The 16162-nt window shown below is 38.2% G+C and overlaps 1 long non-coding RNA gene across 1 annotated transcript; it reads right to left on the minus strand.

The window, feature by feature from the left end:
* Positions 1–11709: 11709 nt before the first annotated feature.
* On the minus strand, positions 11710–14878 carry LOC148216998 (uncharacterized). Its single transcript, XR_015797809.1, has 3 exons — positions 14822–14878; positions 14162–14222; positions 11710–12029 (listed from the first exon to the last, which is right to left on the minus strand). It is a non-coding gene; the product is annotated as an uncharacterized LOC148216998 (long non-coding RNA).
* Positions 14879–16162: the final 1284 nt, after the last annotated feature.

The raw sequence follows: 16162 nt of genomic DNA on the forward strand, positions 1-16162 counted from the left end.
AGATTCTTGTCAAAATTGGGATGAAGGAAGTATTACACCTCCGGTTAATTCATTTTAGGGTGTCCCAATATAATCAAATCCCTTCCCATCTTTTTTTTAAAAAGCATATCAGTGAGCTTTTGTCTTTAAGATAATGTGCAGTTATGCTCTGAGATAATAAACAAACCATGTACAGCAGTGCTTTTCTAACAACAGTTTTGATTGCCTGAAGGGGGGGAAAATGCTGTCTGCTCAGCTATATCTTATCCTGGGCGAAAAATCCTCTGTCTTGCCCTCAGTGAAGATATAAGGGTGCCAACAAAGTACAGGCTTACACTTATAAACAAGATAATGAAAACTGTAACCCTCTGTAACCTTCAGCAGGTGAAATAGTCTTTTTGCATGGCTGCCATAAGCCTTCTTGACAAGAATGGGAACAAGTGACAAAGGCAGCCCATAAGGGACTTTAGTAGGCCACAGTCAAGTATGGACCTCCATCATCAACTTCCTCATTGCTTAGCTTCCCTCCTTGAGTTGCTCCTCCCTGACCTGCAGGGCTGCCCAAAAGTCTCCTACTGGCTATACGCAGCCCCCAGGCCTGTCTACTTGTCTGCTTTAACTGGGCTGTGACCACCCAATGACAACTGATTAGGGCTCCTCTGCTTCCTTGTGCTCTCATCATAGTGTGGATAGCATTCTTCAGCCAAGTACATGCCAGTAGATAGCACTTGGAGCAATTCCATGGCTCCTGAAGTCCTTTCCTAGGTGAAGAATACTATCTGCACCATTCACTTTTTCATATTCCATGCATGATTTAAGCACATATTCTACAGCTATGAGTTGGGAGTGGTGAACTATCCCAGAAGCAACAAAGGTTTCCTCTCATATATATTGTAATTTAAAACTTGGTTGAATAAAAATCTGGGCACTTTGGGTCCAAATGATCAGGGGTACCCAAAGTTACCTGCAGCCTCCAGCTCACCCTTGTTTTCAGAAAGCGAGTTTGCTCATTCACGTGGTCCCAGCTATCTTCATCCTGCATAAGTACATGGATGTTAAGGTGGGAATGTCAGAAAGAGTACATAAACATCCCCTCTCCAGTTTTAAAGCAAGGCCATGTAGAGTGAAATTGTGTGTGCCTGTCTTTCACAGATCACATTGATCCCACCTGAGCTGTCATGCTACTAGTTAGTCATGGTTTGTGGGATGTGCTTTGAGGTAGATACAGGTGAACCCCTCTCTCCCTCACACCTGGGGATCAGAGCAAGACATGATTGGGCAGAAGTAGGGCCATATAGTAAACCTCCCTCCCAAGGCTCAGAAGCCACAATATAGCCCTGTCCTACTTCTCCTGCTATATGGCAAGGGTTCATGGAGTTGTCCCCCTTAGCATAAGTATGAGGAGGCACCTGGTAGTGATGGGAAGTACAATATGTTACAATAGATATCAAGGATACTGCTGTATCTTTTTAGGCAATCACAGTCCACGCAAGTATGTATAACCAACATAACCCCCGTACAGTGCCAAGAGGAAAGTGGGGCCGAGGGGGATGCATACAAGCCATGCAGTAGCCTTTTCAATTTGTTTGCCTGCTGGCCACTTACACCCACCCTATGATACTTGGTTGTATACCAGTGCCAGGAAGACTGATGGGTGAATGGCAGCTTCCCATTGTGCTCATTGAACAGACTGAAGTGCATTTTGGTTCTGATTTGCTAAGCCATCCAACTGTATCCCTCCCTCTCCAGATCTCTTAGTCTGACAGTGGAAGAGGAGGGATGGGGAGTGCTGGCAACCCCCTCACTGATGAATCAAGGACCAGATGCAGCAGGACCTGGAAGGGATGTAGGAGGATTGAGGGCCCTAGAGAAACAGGACCAACCAATTGATGAATTATCACCAGGACTTCAGGAGGAGTGCACAGGAGTGCCCAACATGTGAGAACATAGTGGTACACAATCAGGAACCCTCACACAACAGTCTAGTCCAAAGACATGGCCTGCAGGGCTTGCATGGAGGCCTACTACATTGACCCAACAACTCATTATCCTAACCCCTCTCTAAAAAAAGACAAACACTTGATAGCACAATTGTCGGTTGTTTGGAGCTGCCAGAGTTGATGACATTCTGTGATGGCAGGGATTCAGCTGAGGGGAAGCACCAATCAGGGACTTTCCAATTGCACCACTGAATGGACAGGAGTGGAGAACAGAGTTGAACTGAGTATACATTAAAAGCTCAGTATGGGCCACCAAAATTAAGGCTGGCATGGACTGTCATTGGTGCCAGTATGGGACAAAATCACAGAGGTGCAGCTATGTAGATTCAGCCAACGTTGATATTGCAGTTTGTTCTTGATCTTCTAAAAACAGAATTATAGATTGAACTATCAATTACTGAGATACGAGGCAAGGAATTAGTGAGCAGCCTGGAAGATATAAATGCTCTTACATTACAGCTGTGAATTATCTTTTCAAAGAAAGTTCCATGACAGTTTGATAGACCTGTAGATGCACATTCTGTTAGGCCAGAATAAATGGTGCTTTACTGACAGAATTGCTGCTAGTCCACCTATACCATATATCAAATGAGAACTTTCTAAGCTGTTATAGGATTCTCTAATAATGATCCCAGGAACCATTCCCTTCTGAAAACCTATTTGTTGTTAAAATCATATCTAGCAACTTAATGTAAGGCTGAATGCTTGAAGGTGCTTTCACTCCTGATAGGCAGCCATAAAAACACCTATGAAAGATTCCTGCTATCCTAACACTGCTTTACTATATGTAGTTTTCAGAAAAAGACACGCTGGTTAGATAAAGTTGCATATAATAATGATGGGACTATTTAGAAGTCCTAACGATATTAAAGATTTCAAAATAACCAAGTGTCACTCAATTATACCTTTAGTATTTATAGCTACTATATTGCCCTTTTATATGTGATTAAGTTATGAGAACTGGTACATTCAGGCTACAGCATGAAATATAAAGTAAAATTTGCCTTTATATATTGTTACTGTCAGTTTGGCATAATAAGCAATCATGGTGGCATTTCTCTTCTGGAATGTTTTGAGAATTGGCACAAATCAGAAGAAAATGCTTACGTATCTTGTGCACTTGAATATAGGAGTCTTAAATATTGTAGCTTAGCTTTATTTGCATTCAAAACAATGGCAACTGTGCAGTAGTTTCATCCTCCGCTTTTATTTGCTGTCACAGAGCTTTCTTAAATGATAGAGCTTCAGAAATGTACACCTTCAGGAAAACAAATAGTTCAGGATAAGAGCAAAGATTGCTCAGTGTGCAAACATTCTGTTGAATTAATGTTCAACTAAAATAAATTTGTTCTGGTTTCCTTCACAGAATTTTTAGGGCAACAAAATGTGCACAGAGTCCTTCCTAACATTCTGCAACTCCAACTTATTAAACCGAAATTCCTAATAATTGTTTCTGGGGTAGCACTTCTCATATGACAGCATTTCAGGAGGGGGAAGGGAGAAGGAATTCAAAATATTATGAATAAAAGATTTTCACAAGAAAGTGTGATTGAAAGAAGTTTGGTCAACCATTTGTAAGTCATGTAAAATCACAATGAATCTGGTCTTCACTTTGCTATTGCAGGGAGAAGCACAAAGTCCAGAGGGTGGGCCACATATATAGGAGGGATTTTCAGAGTAGACTGGTAAATTGGACACCTAGAAGGTATAAAGTAGCCTTGAATTAATGCTATTTGCATGGGACAACTGTTAATCTTTGGGTGGATAGAATATCTTGAAGAGAATATCTTGGAAGGGAGTTACATGATATATTAAAAAAAAAGAAATCCAAACTAAAATATTTTTTTGGTCTAGTAGTTCAGCTTTAAAAATAGAGTTGTGTGGAACAGCATACAGACAGTCCCCAACTTATGAACAGGTTACATTCCAAGAGGCTGTTCATAAGTCCGTTTTATTCATAAGTTCAACCAAGTAAAAAGTCCCATAAAAAGTTTTTTAAAAAAAGAGGAGGCAGGGTAATGGTGTGGGCAAAGGCGCCCTGTCTTCTGCTGCTAATGCGAGGAGCAACAGCACATAGACTATGAAGAGTGCAGTGGGATGAGCTGATGGGGCACAACGGTGATAGAGCACGCTGCGCCCCCCAGCTCGTCCCTTCACCCAGGGAGCCACTGCCACCTCTCTTGCCGCACCCGGTAAACTAACCCTTTCCAGGAACACCAACTCCAACGCAAATCTCCAACTCCCGGAAGGTGGGAGAAAGTGGGAAAGGTTAGTTTGCCAGAAATTAATCCTTTCCTGCCTTCTCCCAACTTCTGGGTCCATCTTGTTCATATTGGCGAAAGTTCACAACTCAAAAGTTTGTAAGTAGAGGACTGTCTGTACTGTAATATTGTATTTTTAGTGAGCTTACCTCAATTATAGTCAGATGAAAGAGCTCCTTATTTATAAGACTTTATACTACTTCAATCACAGTCAACTCTAAGGATTTTACAGTAAAAAACAAGAATAAATTGACAGTTTAAAACAGTACAGTGATATTTGCAATACACAGTAATTATAAATAATACTGTGCAATAAACCCAACCATCACCATTTATTCACATTCTCTACATAATGTAGTCTCCAGAGGACTTTTGGAATAATCAGGTTTTCACAAGCCTCTGGAATACCATAATGGAAAGGGTCACTCTTGATTCTGGGGGTAAGTTATTCCATAGGCTAGGATTTTTCAAAGTGGTTCCACAGAATGCTAGAATTCCATGAGAACTTGATAGGGTTCCGTGAGAGAGTAAACATTTTCACTTGAACACAGCCACTTTTCTATCATTTGATCTTTGCCTCTTGATCAGGCAAAATTCTCAGAATTTTCATTTTAAACTAACAGGTTCCACAGCCTGAAAAAGTTTAAAGATTCCTATTAGAGGAGAGAAGCCTCCACAGAGAATGCCCCCTTTCATCAGATTTCCCAATATGTGGGGACTATCAGGAGGCATTCTCTATTTTTACTGTATATAGTGGATGGGCAGATTCTACCCTGAATAAGTGATATGGAAGATAACTAGGCTCCAAAACTATATAGGACTTTATAAGTAATCACCAGTACCTTATATTGCATTCAGAAACAAACTGGCAATCAAGTTCCCGCAGCAATGGTGTCACATAGTATTCTTCCATAGCAGTGACGTCAAATGGCAAAAATGTGTCTGGACAATTAGCATATGTGCAGCCATGTTTTGCAGCCGCTGAACTTCCAGCTGGTCTTTAAGGACAGTTTCATATAAAGCAAATTGGCAATGAGCCAATCAAGATGTGATTAGCGTGAAAGTGATTGTGTTCAGTACACACACCCCTCCCGTTCCAGGAGAGGCTGCAAATGGCACATCAGCCAAAGCAGGGCAAAGACCCTACTGGCCAAACCTCCACTTGCTCCGCAAGCAAGAGCTGTGAGTCCAGGAAGGACCCCGTTGCATTCCCGCTCTTTCTGGGGGAGGAGAGTCAAAGTTGGTATGATCTAGGAGTCGGCTGTTTCCTGAATTAACTCCCTCTTGCTTGGGTTTACAGCCTCCAAGCACCATGTCAGGATATCTACTGCATCTCTGGCATGGGGTAGAGATACATACTGTAACTGGGTATCATCTGCATATGGATATCTCACATTGAACCGGCAGATAACCTCACCTAGCAGCTTCATCCAGATGTTTAGTAAAATGGGGGGAAAAGACTGAGTCCTGGATTTCCATAGCCTTATTTTAATGGCATAGCCAATTCTGAAATATTTCCAGGCAGAGGGAAGAAAGAGTTTATATACGTGCAACTAACTGTATATAAATGGGCTACACTCTTAATATTGTATGTTAGGAGTGCACTGATTGACAAGATATTATTTCCAGTTCTGCCCATCTTGAAAGCAGCCCTTTTATGTTCACTGTGAGGAAAAATTCTTTTGAAATAGAAAATCAAACCACTAATCTACAGTATTTAGTTTTCCAAGAAGGGCTTGGGCCAAGATAAATTTTTAATTGGAAATTTACAATGGCTGCCACCATAAAGAATAGTTGCTTTCTTTGTTACTTACAGAAAATGGGGGTCATTATAATGAGTGACAGCTGAGTATCTATAGAAAATCATGTTGTTTTTCCACTAGACAAATCATTCATCCTTTGGTTTGGTTTGTTTGAAACTGCATTTTACCAAGTATAAAAATGAATATATTTTAGTTAGTGATTGAAGAAATGTTTACTTTGCTTTCCCACCTGCCAAAAAAGTTAAAAGTAACTCAAATCAACGTGAGAATATATATGAATGAAAACATAAATCAAGTATTCAATCATTAAAACACATTTCCAAAACAAGCAGTCAAAACGGTCAAATAAAATTAAGCAATAACAAAGTCAAATGCCTGTTTAAAAGGAAATATATACTGGTAGGACACAGATAAAGAGGAAGATGTCCATTTCTTTGGAGTCGAAAGTTCCTAACAAGAAGAACATATTAGTGGATTATAAAGGACAGGCACATTTATATGGCAGAAGACTAGGGATGGGCAAAATATACATTTTCATTTAAACATATCCAATCTGGATATTTGTTTATTATCTAGACCACCTAACTCCAAACCGCCCTGGGCAGCTTCACAAAGTTAAAGAACAGCAATTCCTTTAAAGAGTACCCAAACTTCCATAAAACATACTATACCTGAATGCAGCTACTGATCTGTATCCATACTTTCCAAAAATAACCTAGATTTCTGTGCAAGTTCTGTACAAGGTCATGAGAACTTGTAAATGAATTTAGGAACTGGATGGAAAGAAAAATAAAAGTTTGAAAAGAACTGCAAACAAAACTGAACCTAGCAGAGATGGGCAGTGACAAATTTGAAATATAAATAAATAAATAAATAAATAAAATATTGCCCCTTTCTGATCATACCTTCAACAAAGCATGTAGCTGTCAATTAGAATATTATGCAGGAGTCTCTCTCCTTGTTTTTGATACATGTTTTCCCACCAGTTCCTCACACAGAAATCTAATCCCTAATAATAATTAGGATTGAATAATGAATTGAATTCACTGGATTATTTTTTTCAGATTATTATAGCAATTTTACCATGTCAAATATACAGAACCTGGAATATGCTGAGAATTAAAGCAATATCCACATTAGGGAATAATTCATCCAAGGATATGAATATTAGAAAAACATATCCACAAAATGGTTTTCCTAGAGAAAAATTGCTTGAAATAATGTGCACGCTAAAAATGACTTGTGTACAAATGCATACATTAGAAGGCATTTATATAAAAATGCATAGAAATATCTATTCAAACAGTTTCTAATAAATTTATAGGTAACAGGATAGAATTGAACTTAGAGTCATTCAGATTTAAATTTGGCCAAGAAATGAAAAAATTGTCCATCCCTACTTATAGTCCCTGCAACATTGACATAAAGATAGCAGCAAGTTTATTCTGCAGGACATTTGTTTAATTATCTGCATTATCACCTAAGCTATATCTGCAAATAACTTTTGGTTAAGTCAAATGCAGCATGCCAGCATTTCATAAGCCTACAAAGGAAATTCTTAAGACTCTGGTTGGCCACCATATTAGGCTGGTAACTGACATATGGACAGAAATTAAGCAGACCTGGTCTAAATCATACTAAGTCAAGGTGTAGTACTGTTACATTGTTCATTTATAAGCACCAATGACATAAGGGGTGATCCGACTATGTTTATTAAGATCAGCTTGAACTCAGCTTTGACCTGGAAAAAATAGATTGCAATAGAAAACTTTCTGGAAAGCATTGCTGTTGGTCTTCCATATTGTCAGTAACCTTCAGCTCTGGTGGTAGCCTCAGAGACAGTCACTACTTAGCTACCACCAAAGAATATTCAATTCTCTAATGACTGTGCAGTAATGTTGCTATTGGCCTTCTAGGATTGTGTTGAATTTCTATGGTGTGTCTGCACAGTAATACTCTTTTTCTTTTTTAAACAAACCATCAGGTCCTTGGGTTTTTGTTGTTCTTGTTTGTTTGTACTCATACCATCACTGTTGCACAGGAATTCAACCTCACTTCTGACACCATGAGTTGTTCATTTATGTCACAGTGATACATGAGGTGAATTGAGTGTTTATTAAGATCAGCTTGGACTCAGCTCTGACCTGGGTCAAAAAGGAACTTAACATAATGCAGACAGCACAACATTTCTCCCTATAACAGGGGTAGGTCCAATTTTTGGTAAATACTAACCTCATATTTTCTTGCACAACAGTGGCCCTACTGTGGTTGAAGCTGTCCATTAAATGAACTCTTCTATTTGGTTTGAAAAATGCCAAAACATGTTGTTTGTGGAGCAATGGTGAACAAAGTCAGGCTGGTATTTTATGTAAAGTGAGTGTGACTAATATTCCACAAATTAGAAGCTGTCGCTAGGTACTTGGCATTAAACCATTTAAGATTCTCTTGATTATTGTGGTCTCATCACAGCTTCTTCTCTTCTTATGTGAAAGGGCATATTTCCTGGCCTTTGAAATGATAACTGGCACAACCAGCTTAAGCTTCCCCTTAGCTTCCACAATTGGCATGTTACTTGGAATTAACTATTGGTAAAATAATTCTGTTGGGCTTAAGGATCATTTGTAGGACTCTATGCAACCCTACAGTAGAAAAAACATTATCACAATGGTTTGTTTTAGCAGGGAAAGAAGATAACTTTCTCTGTCTCCTCCACCCATGATGATCACATAGTTTTAATGTTTGTTTGGGGAAAAGACCATAGCTCAAGGATAAGGATAGATGACTCAGCTTATTTCTAGTAGCCATTAATTCATGTGTGTTCAAACATAGCCCCTACTTATCCCTTTTCTTTATTTTTAAAGCAAAGATGCATATTTCTCTACTATCTTCTCTAAAATACATTTTTGAATGCAAATATATTTCTTTCATTCACATGTATTTGGAGCGGAAAACTACTGTATTATAAAATGTGGAGCAGCATGCATTTGGAAGGATGACTGTTTCAATCTGCCAATGCAATTGGAAGCTATGAATAAGGTCAGATTGCTTAAGAATACAGACCAGGTGAATGTTATCTATGCCTACGGCGGGGGGGGGAGGGGGGGGACTTTGATTTGCATTTGGAAGGCACCTTGTTTGAGATAAATAGGAAGCGGGTGATGGGAAAGGTTTTTATTTGCCAACCTGGAAAACAGTGATAAATCAGGGGAGATGATATTGAGCTACTAATAAATAAACAACTGGGCTTTGTATTTTAATATGTTCACATATTAAAATACAAAATACATTTATCTAATGCTTAATAGATCAATATCCTTATTTGGAGGTCATTTCAGTCACCCCATTATATAAAATCATTGTCCTGATTAAATAACCAGTAATACTACTTCAGCTATATAAAGGAAACTTTTGAACAAGGTTTCGGGTAGTATTTGCTTTGTCGTTCAGTTTCATTTATCTTTTTGACTTTTACCCATTTGAATAATTCATGGCAAAAGTGCTACATATCTAAATTTGCAAGAGGATAAATACCAGATGAACATCTTGAAGGGGAATGATGAATTCGAACAAGCCACAGTGATAGGATTGATTTAAATGATCTTCTGAATACCATAATTTCTTGATTTAAAAGACATTTGTGAATATTACCCATGTATTCATAACCTGGAATCCATATAGCCTGTCAAATGAAATTTTACTTCTTTACAAATAGGATATTTTAAATTTCTATTAAGATTGGAACCTCAAACCTGGATTTTGTCATTAAATTATCATTAATTAATGAATAACACACATCTTAAAAAGATATTGCAGCATATTTTTCATCTTAATAGTTAACACTTAAATCCAACACCTAATAATTCAAAATATGAAATATACTAGTTTTTATATTGCATCTTTCCCAATACCTATCAATAGTTTTAAAACATTTTATACATATTGCTTGTACTATTTAATGTTATTTATCTTTAATACTACTGTAATCTCAAAAATAATACCAAATACACAATTAGACATAATTCCATAAAAACACATGTTGTACTGTTAACGTATATTTATATATATTCTGGCTTACAAAGCTTAATCCAATACTGTTACTGTAGTATCTGTTACCAAAGCAGACTAAATGTAATGCAAATAAATAATGTTAATGAGCATATAGAAATGTATTATAGTTTATACAATATAAATATTTGTCACTCCTGATATACCAGTTATGGTTTAATATTCTTGTACTTCACAATATCTCTATGGTGATACTATTGCTTAAGGCACTGGTTTAAAATACATTTTGAAAATAGATAACTTGCTGCAGAATATGCAAAGCCAGATATGGTGAGATTACAATCCTATACATTTTTATTGAGACTTGTTTAGGCCGAATCACAGTTTTGTTCACATATGATAAAGGAATCTTTTAAAAAATAAACAGTGTTTACCAAAAAGGAAGATTAGTTCCCCCCTCCCCCATTGTAACCTTAAAATCAGAGGGTCAACTTAGAATTCCTTACCATATGGAAACTGAACTCACTACTTATTCTTTTTTGAATAAGGAGGGGGAAGATTATCTTCAATTCAGGCTCACTTACAGGCTCACTTTCATCTTGGATAAATATGGTAAAATAAAATCAACTGAGCAATAATTGGGAACCCAGTGCCTTTCAGATACAAGACAGAAGCATCTTTGCTGACCAGAAATTTTATGGGTTTTTTTTGCTTGACTTTCATATTGTAAGTTCATGAAAACTGAAGTTTATTAAGTTTATTAAAATCTAATCATAGGTTTTATGTTTCCATTATCTGTTTGCACACAGATATTATTTAAATTGCTCTACTTTGTCCTTTTTATCCTTTGTTCCTTATATATCCCTGGAGGAGCAGAATCTTAATTTTATGGGAAGTATCTTTCATTAACTGCTAGAAAATGGTTATCACTACTCTGAGTGATAAATAGGTATCTTTCTGTATGGAGGTCGTATCTACCTGAAAGGACACATTAAATCCTTTGGTAGAAGCCTTGTTCATGAGGACTTAGCTACCGGTAATGAGGTGGAAAGTGGGATGCCTTCACAGTAATTGTATCCTCAGATGCATTGTTTAAAATTTTAAGGCCAAGCTAGAACTAACACTTTTAAATCTTGCCACATCATTAAAGCATTCCTGCACTAATATACTCTACCTTCTCACCCTACAGTACAGTGCTGTCTTAAGGAGGGCTAGTTCATCTTTCTAATGGCATCAAACTCTGAGCTATGTGTGTATGCATCAGAGAGAGAGAGAGGGAGAGATAGAGAAATGTGATGTCACTCAAAGACTTCAGAGTTTACTATTGGGCATTTTAGCTCAAATTACCAAAAGTGAAGTGCAATTATTTATTCTAATTTACAAAACTGTGCCACTGATAACACTAATCATTTAATTTTCAGTGGAGAAGGTAAGTATGGACAAACTAAAGTCTAATGTATCTTCAGAGAAACATTTCTTAAGATTAGTATCAGTGCAAGTTCAAGGATCGGGCATAAAAGATGGGCAAAAATATAAAGTGCTGATATCATGACATGCTATCTGTACTGGGTAATGCAAGACAGCCATGTCATTTCTATTTTATTAGACATTATGACAGCCTAAAGATTCCATCAAATATAAGGACATGCAATCATAAGATATGAGGTACAACATTCTATTTTATTATTCTTTTATTGGAGGAACAGTCCAGACCAAGACTGATTTAAAGATAATTGTAACATGGGAGATTACATGCCCTTACGTTGACAATCAAAAATTAGTATCCAGGCAACAAACTTAGCAGGGATTTGGTCATATGCAAATTTTAAGTGAATCAGAATTCTCATTTTCTCTTTTCTGATAATAGGTAAGTGCCATCAAGGAGGAAATCTCTAAACAATTGTCGGAAGGGGAGAATGAGAATATTTGTATTATCCATAATGGTCCATTCATCCTTTTTATCTTCTACAGAACACTTTCCATGGAATAAACACATTTAACCCGACTGGGAGCAGCAGAATCTGCAGGGGGAATAAAAAAGGCAAAATGGTGAAAGTAGTACCATCATCCAAGGCCCATCCCTTTTTTAGGTGTGACACGTTTTGCTTTTTCAACCTCTCCTCCTGTGGATGCTGCCAGTGGGGAATCAGGATTGCTTAGATACTATTTGTTTTGCTTAACAACCACCATTGGGACCGGCAACTCCATCACTAGCAACGTGGTTATTAAGTGAACCATCACACGATCCCAACGGATCTATGACCTCCCTTCAGCCACAATCATTAAGCAAATCACCCACGGTCATTAAGTGAGACATCACATGACCACGACTTGCGATTTTACTGCCAGATTCTCCACTGACTCTGTTTGTCGTAAGCCAGCTGTGAAGCATGCAAATGGCAATCACGTGACCACAGGACAATGTGATGGTCATAAACACCCACTGGTTGCAAAGTGCCTGAATGTTGATCGTGTGAGGGATGCTGCAACAGTCATAAATACAAGGACCAGTCGTAAAGTTACTTTTTCAGTGCCGTCGTAACTTTGAATGGTCACTAAACAGGGCAATTGTTAAGTGAGGTCTACCTGTAATATCCTTTATCCATAAAAGAGTTTATTATACTTTAGTATCACACAGGAGGAGTGTTTGATTTCCTTACATCAAAATGACTCCCAGATGGAATGTCAGAAAAGGACCATTGATTAATTCCTTTCAGTGTCAGGCATAATATAGCTAGTGTTACTTCTGTGACACAGAATTTGAGGGGAACTGAGAAAGAAGAAAATAGAATTAAGAGTCACCTATCTAGTCAAGACAAAAGCAATATGATACCCAGTTGTCAGACAAGATAAAAGGAATTCAAACTGCTCTAGTTGGAGGTTATATACTCCCCTTGAAAAATAAAATGCATAGCTTGGATGGCTCCTGGATCCTTCATTCAGCTACTATTCCAGCAGTGATCTTATTTGGAATTTAGAGATGGATAGTCTAACTGCAATGTTTCATGTCTTGGTAACCTCATAGTTGGGTTACCATAAAGTTTGCAGGTAGAGTAGCCTTTATAGGCAATCTAGAAACTTCAGCTTCTGCAAAATATAACTATGAAGACTTCCTGTTCTGTTCATATTATGCTGATCCTCTATTGCCTTTATTCATTTCTAATTCATTTTCAGAACTAATGGTCTTTCTGCATGGGACCCAGTATGATGTTTCCTCTCTTATAATGTAAGGGCACCCATTCTTCAAATCCTTGCTCATTTTGAGGACCACAGAAAAATGAAAATGAGCATTTCTAGGATTGATATCCAGTTTTGGAAGGTTTCCTGATGCACTATTGTTTGCTTGTTTAGCCCCAAGCTAAGACTTCACTGTTCTCAGAGCCACTTTATTATTTGTTTATTGATTAAATTTATATCTCATGGTTCATCCAAGAACTCAAGGCAACATTTCTTTGCCCATTTTTTTTCCCCCACAACAGCAATCCAATGAAGTATGTTGGCCTATGAATGATCACCCCAAAATCATGCAGTAAGCTTTCAAGGCTAAGGGTGAATATGAAACTAACTCTTCCCAGCCCTAATATGGTACCTACACCTCTACAATACAATGTTTTCTTGTAGCTGATGGAAGGCTTAGGTTTTGCTTTGCCATTGCATGTTACGCTATGTCAGAATTTGTTTGGATATGATATGCTCAATTTTATCATTTTATTACAACCTTTAATTTCAGATGATCAGCAACCATTTTGAGCAGGTGAAATTCTGAGGCCATGTTATTTTTTTTTCACAAAATGGCTGCCATGGGACAGTTTGCTTTACTAGTTCTCATAGTCGCTCACAAAATTGTTTTTTTTTTTCCCCACAAGGCAAGCTGCTGCTGATGCACCCCCACTCCGGCTCCTAAGACTCTTTACCACCCTAGTCTGTTGTATTCTTTCTAGGCAGCTGGGTACACTTCTGAACGAAGTTATAGATATACTCGGTTCACGAACTTAATTCGTTCCATGATTCTGGTCGCAAACCGAATCAAATTTCCCCATAAGGTTCAATGTAAATAAGGTTAATCCGTTCTGAACCATATGCATTTTTTTTTAACCACAAAAATATGAAACAAAGTACAGTACAATAAAGTATGAAGAGAGAGAACACTAACCTTGCTTGAGGCGACACCAAAAAGCTTCACAGCCAGTGTCTGTCTGTGACCGCGATCTCACCTAGAGGAAACCACGACCACCTATCAGAGCAGGAAAGATGGCTGCAAGTCGTGTTCGTCACCCGATGCAGAGTTCGCGAACGGAAGCAAAATTTTGCGAACGCTGCTGTTCGCGAACCGAATTGTTCGTAAACAGAAGTGTTCGTGAACCGAGGTATTACTGTAGTCACCTGCCCCATTTATTTTTATTTTCTAAGAATGCCTATGAAAGCTATCTAGAGCCCAGAAGCATTCTGAAAAATATAGATGATGTTTTGGACCATCCCAGCATATTATAGCTATTTTTGTTCTTGCTGTCATCATTACAGTTAAAAGACTGTTAAAAAAAAAAAACCTAGATGCAACAGCAAGTCTGGCACACTTATTATTTGTGTTGTATTATGATGTTAATGTATTAGGAAGCGTAGGCAATCTATTACATGAGATATTTAATAAATAAAATGAATAAATATACAAGTAAAACTAAACATAGACATTTTATTTCTTATAACTGTTAAGATGAATTTTATAAATAAGTTGTTTGCCCATACAATTCAATTGATTAGACACTAAATTAGTTAACAAAGTGAGCTACATAACTGATTTGGGAGCTACACTTACCAGAGTTTTGACTGATACTTGGTAGGATTCCTCACTATAGCAGATAACTGGGATAAAGAAGTGGAGGGAAATAACTTGTTCAGCCTCTCATAAGAAATACACACACACACACACACACACACACACGTGTTGATATGAATTATTTAAGAGAGTTGATTCAGAGGTTAGTAGGTAAAAGAGGAAAAGAAAAAGATCTGCTCCTCGGTTATTCTAGTAGCAGGAACCCAGTTCTCTTCCTCATCTGGCTTAGAGGTCAAGTATATGTTTTGCACAAAATATAAATTTCCAGGGTGTTTTTTCCCAATACCTCCTGTTCAAAGAGTTCAGAAAACAGGGCAGGAAAAACCTCTGTGTGCCTAAAGACTTTACTGCTGGTCAGAATACACAGCTGGAACAGTATCTGCTTCAACAGAAGATGTCTTCATATGATTCATTTCAGTATTTGTTAGTTGCAATAGTTTTATTACTTGAAAAAAAGTTGATAAGAGAACTCAAAGTACATTGAGTTTTTTTATAGGATAAGAATCTCATATAAGTCAAGTGAAAACATTCAGGATTATTTTCAAGGAATTTCTTTGGGCCCAACTCCCAAGTCAGTAAGCCCTGTATTGCAATTCGAAGTGCAATCAAGTACAGATCTATTCAACCTCACTGAGTTCAGTGGGACTTATTTAAGGGTTAAAGGACTGCATCCTCACATACTGTATAGTGGAACCTCGGTTTACGAACTTAATTTGTTCCGTGACTCTGGTCGCGACCTGAATTGATCGCGATCCGAAGCAAATTTCCCCATAAGGTTCAATGTAATTACCGTTAATCCGTTCTGGCGTGGAGGACAGGGAGGCGGCTATTGCTTGGAGGGAGAGTCCCCCTCCCTACGACCATGTGTCAGGGGTGGAAAATGGCCACGGATCACGTGTCAGGGGCGGAAAAATGGACGCGGATCACGTGTCAGGGGCAGAAAAATGGACGCAGACCATGCGTCAGGGGCGGAAAATGGCCACGGACCACGTGTCAGGGGCGGAAAATGGCTGCGGACCATGTGTCACGGGCGGGAAAATGGCCGTGGACCGGGTCACGGGAGGGAAAATGGCCGTGGATCCTGTTCGTAACCCAAGGCAGAGTTCGCGAACCGAAGCAAAATTTTGCGGCCGGAGCTGGTCGTCACCCGAAAAGTTCGTGAACAGAACCGTTCGTAACCCGAGGTTCCACTGTATTTGTTTCTGTGAACTTATGTAAACATGAAATGGATTTTCTGTATTATAAGTACACATGTAAACATTAAAAGTATCTAAAATAAAAAGGGCTTTGCCATAGAAAGATATAGCATCTGATACATTT

This window comes from Python bivittatus, unplaced genomic scaffold (genome assembly GCF_059951505.1).
Source record: "Python bivittatus isolate LINGU-HERP-01145 unplaced genomic scaffold, Pbiv_v1 ctg000020_np1212, whole genome shotgun sequence".
Classification (NCBI taxonomy): domain Eukaryota; kingdom Metazoa; phylum Chordata; class Lepidosauria; order Squamata; family Pythonidae; genus Python; species Python bivittatus.